This window comes from Ursus maritimus, unplaced genomic scaffold (genome assembly GCF_017311325.1).
Source record: "Ursus maritimus isolate PB19 unplaced genomic scaffold, ASM1731132v1 scaffold_12, whole genome shotgun sequence".
NCBI classification, from domain to species: domain Eukaryota; kingdom Metazoa; phylum Chordata; class Mammalia; order Carnivora; family Ursidae; genus Ursus; species Ursus maritimus.
Genome location: NW_024423564.1, coordinates 8,176,048 through 8,181,128, shown reverse-complemented (window position 1 = coordinate 8,181,128; position 5,081 = coordinate 8,176,048). Strand labels below are relative to the sequence as shown.

Genomic DNA, 5,081 nt, shown 5'->3' with positions numbered 1-5,081 from the left:
TGCCAAATGACCCTGGTGCCAAAACCACCCCCCAGTGAGAACCACTGATTAAGAACTGTTAGAAGGGAAGACACTCCGTGGGGGAGGGCTGAATCTCAGCCTCCAGTTTCAACCCTGCACAATTTAGAAAAAGTGTTCTTGGATTCAATCGCATGCTGGCCTCCTGCAGCTGCCTGTAGCAAGCTCTCCTCCTTTGTTTCCCGTCTCCCTGATCACACCATTTCCTTCTCAAGCACGCCTTTAACACCAGAGCCTGTACCATCCCCTTCGGCTCTTGGTTTGGGAGTACCTGCTGGGGCTCTCAAAGTGCTTCAGGTATGTTAGCTTCTCCTCCCACCTCGGGGGCTGCCTGGATGGAGTGATGGAGAAGGAGTGATGGAGAATATCTGTTCTCAGGGCAGAAGGTCTGCCTGGATCCTGGCTCTGCCATGCTTGAGCTGTGTGACTCTGAGCACGTCTCTTCACCTCTCTGAGCCTCCATTTCCTTGTCGATCCCATAGGGAAAGTACGATTACCAACCTTGCAGGGGTGTGAGAATAAAATGAGATCATGCCCAACAAGCCTTGGCTATTGTTTTCCATTAAACTGATTTTACAGAGTGCAGCCAGTGTGGAGGAGCCTGGACCACTGAGCCAAACACAGCACAGTCCCAGGCCCCGTTACGCACATGTGCTGGGGAAGATGGTGTGGTAAGATGCTGTGGAGTAAACGCCGGAAGAGGAGGGCCCCCAGAGCTGCAGAAACCCACAGGAGGAGCCTCACCAAGCCTTGGGGGTGAGGAGGCTCCTGGAGAAAATAAAGGGGGCACTGGCAAATCTCATTGGCCTGCAAATGCTGTCCCTCCCCATCCCACGTTCCAACAGAGGCAGGCAGCCATCCGGAGTCTTCTCAGCCTTTCAGATGGAACACCAAAGATTTTCTCTTTTCTTTTCCCTTTTATTGGCCATAACCACCTTCCACTGCATCCTTCTGCGCTACGGGTACCGTTTTAATGCGCAGCTTTTTATGTGAATGTGTTCTTGCAATACAGGCATTGCCCTTAAGAGTGCTGTTTTGAGCTTTTGTCATGAAAAATCTCTAAGGTACACAAAAGGAGAGACAATATCGCAAAGCTCCACGTAGCCATCACTAGGCTGGAACAATTACCAACATTTATCAGTTTTGTTTCCTCTAATCTCCCTTCCCCATGCTCACTTTTTTCTTTCAGTATTTTAACACAAATTCCAGACACCATGTCATTTCACCTAGAAATACTCCAGTATGTGTCTCCAACAACAAAAATGACCTTTAAAAAATTCATAACCAAGTAGATTTATTGAAAAAAAAAAAAAACCACTTTGTTTTTAAGATCCATCCATGTTGCCATGGGTACTTCTAATCAATCACCCCTAAGTGATACATAGTGCCTTGTTGGTGTACCCACCACACGTGACCTTTTCTTTTTCAGTAACGGACAGAATTGTGGACAAGTCCCCTCCACCACAGATCAAGTGTCAGGGCACATCGTCACACATGTCCCCAGTGGCCTCTGTCAGAATTGCCCTGGGAGCAGAATCGCTGATCATACAGTAGACACATTTACATCACTTGACAAGAAGACAAGACTGCCCTCCAGAATGGCTGCATCCGTCCATACTCCCACCGGCAGTGTATTTGGGTTGCTAACAACTGGAATTACCCAGCTTTCTAACTGTTAATCTAATGGGTGTACAACCTCATTTAAATACGTATTTCTTTGGTGATTAACAATGACTGGGTATCTTGTCATGTTTGTTAGCTTTTCTTGTGTCTATTTTTCTGTTGGGGCTGCTCTCTTTTTCCTGACTTGTAGAAATTTCTTGAGTATTCTAGCCATCAGTCACTTGTCAGTTTTAGACACCGAAAGCATCTTCTCCCATTCTGCCTTCTAGTGCACGGTCAGAACCCTGTTTCTGATCAGATATGCCCCTTCCCTCCCGGCTCCAGCTCCAGAGGGACATCTATTCGTGGGAGTCATATGCTCCTTGCCAGGGGCGGGCGTAAGACCAGAGTTGTGACTGATTCTCCACTGATGTCGAGAAGGCAGACAGAGGGCTTCCAGGAAGGATGTCTTCATTCTACAGAGACACAAAGACAGCCAGTCTCCTCTCTGTGATGTTCTATGGATGTGACACGGAGCTTCTGCACAGCCATCTTGCTACCAGCCCGAGGCTAAAACCCACCACGAAGGCTTGGCATCCTTGATAGCACGGTGGAGCCTGTATCAATGACCCTAGGGCCTGCTCCATCTCTAAACTTCCTTTTAAGTAATATAATAAATGCCCTTTTTATCTAAACTAGATCGAGCAAGGGTTTCTGATGCTGTAGTAAGAAGGATATGGACATAGATAGCTTCTAAACCAGAGGCTTTCCTTTTTTTTTTTTTATTACCATCATAAGAATTTCATACACATAAGTGAAATAACATGGACCTTTATTATGTCTGATGTGCTTGGATAGCCTACTTTATTGTTCAGCTTTTTTTTTTTAATGCTGGGTGTGAGCCACTACATTGATGACACAAGCTACTAATGGTCATGACCCACAGTCTGAAAAATGCTGCTCTAGGTCTCAGACCGCGGAACTGAAGCCTGAAAGAAAAATAAGCTCTAGTCAAGCAAGACAGGGGGCAGGGAGGGTGGTGGGGGGAGTTCTCTACAAGGCAAGGGGCCAATCAGATACCTCCCTCCCCCAAAGATGACCACAGAATGAGCCTTTGATAAGCCCTTGCTGATTGGCTGTCCCCTCCCACAGCTCTCCTCTCCCAACAATGCCTTTCTGGAGCCATATTCTGTGAATAGCTGAGGCTAGAGCTCTTATCTCACCTCTGCCTAGCCCTCAAGATGCTTGGGCCCCAAAGCCTGCTAATTAGAGATGGCTGGGAGGATTACCAGGGCCCTGGTCTGGCAGCTGTGCCCAGCTCTAAATTCAATAGCCAGTGGCCCATAGAGTAAGGGCTCACCTTGATAAACCCCCAAGACAAAGCAGGGAGACAGACAGGGCTTGTTCTCAACAGAGCACTCACTCTCTGAATACAGTTTTTGTTTGAGCCCCGAGGCTGGGAACATTCCACGGCCTGGCGAACTCCCTGTCTTCTCAAGGTCAGTCCTTCCTCAGCATTCCTCTTCGGAAACATCTCCCACGGCTGGCCCTGCTCCTGCCCCCTGGCTTTGGGGGCAGTTATGTAACTCTTAGGAAGACCTAGAAATGCAAGCATATGGTGTCCTCAATTCCCAGCACCGACCGGCAGCTTCACATTTTTAGCTGGTGCTGAGAGACTGGCTTCACACGCAAGCGAGCACACACGTACACATCCCTGACTCATAACCACATTTCTGCTGCAGAATTTTTGTTAATTAAATCCAACATCTGAAGCCACATAAAGGTGAAAACATAGGACATTTTGTCCCAATAACTTGTGGGGAAGGGCAAGTGCATTCCTTAGAACAGGTGGATGGAAAGGCCTCTGAGGCAGGACCCAAGGAGGCCCTATTATAATACCACTGCTACTGCACAGCCAAGGTCCTTGCACCCCTGGATTTCGCTCTGAGGGTCTGGCTGGGCAGCAAGTGGCTTGCAGCTGAATTCCTCTAACCAAAGTCTGCTAAGCCCAGTGCTGAGCTCACAAATTCAGCCCACATTTATTATGTCCTTGCAATGAACAAAAGGATAGTGAAGGAAGCCTGGTTTGCAGGGGGGGTCGAGAACCTAGAAAACATGCTCTGAAAAATGCTTCCTTACAAGCCCTGAAAATTAAGATTCAGAAAGCATTTTATTTAAAGCAGAAAATAGGGGTAGATATCTAGAGCAGCGTAACTGTTAAGAGCATACTGTTTGGAGTCCAGATCAGCCCAGATTCACACTCTGGCTCTGCTACTTTCGAGCTGTGACCTTCAACAAGCCTCGCAAACTCTGAGTCTTAGCTTTCCAAAACGTAAAGTGGACAAAACACTCTGAGGTTGGCTGCCCGGATTAAGTGAGATTACGGAGCATTTAGTACAATGCGTGTAAAGAGAAAGGGCTAAACATAGCTAGCACAATTCACTTTCAGTGCCAGTGAAACACCTTCATCTGAACGACGGAATAAAGACATGTCAACTTTTCTGTAGTGCTGTAGCAGCTCTGCTTTACCAAAGAGCGAAGCACGGAGGACGGACTGACCTCGGCAGGCCCCTGAACGGGCTGTTTGCAAGAAGCTACCTCGGAGTGCCTCACTCACCTGGAACTTGCAGGGCCTTCACCTGCTGGCTGTTAAGCATACTGCTAGGAGGGTGTGCTGCACTCGCTTTGCTCGGTAGGGACAAGCTGTACTTGTGCTCCCGGCCTCAGAGCGCGGGTGTGGGAACTGAAGGGCGCAGCACATGCGACCAGCAGGCAGGGCAGAGAGCAGGTACGCTGCGTGCCCCGCGGCTGGCCGGCTCCCCTTGGCTCGCTCTCGCAAACGCCCTCTCCCTGCCCACCTGCACTCATAAGCAGCAGGCGCTAAGGGTGTGTATTTCCAAAGGTGCAGCTTGTAGCTCATCGTGGTTAAGAAGGAATTGTTACCGTTCCCCAGTCCTAATTAAATGCAGGTTCTTTATGGTTACTTTCTCGCCTACGACACAGCTAAGAACTCCTCCTTGGGCTGGCTGCCCACACTGGGACTGCGCACCTCGATAAGCACTTTATCACTGCGTACGCATACCTCATTCAGTCCTCACACGCTCCGCCGGGCCGGAGCCCATCCTACAGGTGAGGAAGCCACGTTCCTCAGGCTCTGAGGACGCTCCCGTGTGGCGCGGGTTGATGCCACCGCGCAGCTCGCACAGCGCAGGAAGACCCGCGGCTTTGGCTCCGCGCTACGGCGGCCGCCGAGGGTCCTGCCGCAGAGCCGGGAGCTTCGCGGTGGGTCCCCCGGCTGCGGCAGCGGGAAGCCTATGTAGGCTTTCAGATCCATCCAAGGCTCGTGCCTCAGGGAAAACCGGGGATCTTCCGGGGGCCGAGGGCGCAGTCTCCGCTCCAGGCACTCGGGTCCGCCACCAGACCGTGGTCTCGGGTCCTAAAGCTAAAGAGTCTTGGGCCCG

General features: G+C 50.2%; 1 long non-coding RNA gene across 2 annotated transcripts; it reads right to left on the bottom strand.

Annotated features, from left to right (window-relative positions):
- Positions 1-1,299: 1,299 nt before the first annotated feature.
- Positions 1,300-4,833, bottom strand: LOC103669414. Of its 2 annotated transcripts, none has more exons than XR_570255.2 (3): positions 4,703-4,833; positions 3,044-3,219; positions 1,300-2,096 (listed from the first exon to the last, which is right to left on the bottom strand). It is a non-coding gene; the product is annotated as an uncharacterized LOC103669414 (long non-coding RNA). The 2 variants fall into 2 exon arrangements; XR_570254.2 differs by lacking the exon at positions 1,300-2,096 and adding an exon at positions 2,387-2,609.
- Positions 4,834-5,081: the final 248 nt, after the last annotated feature.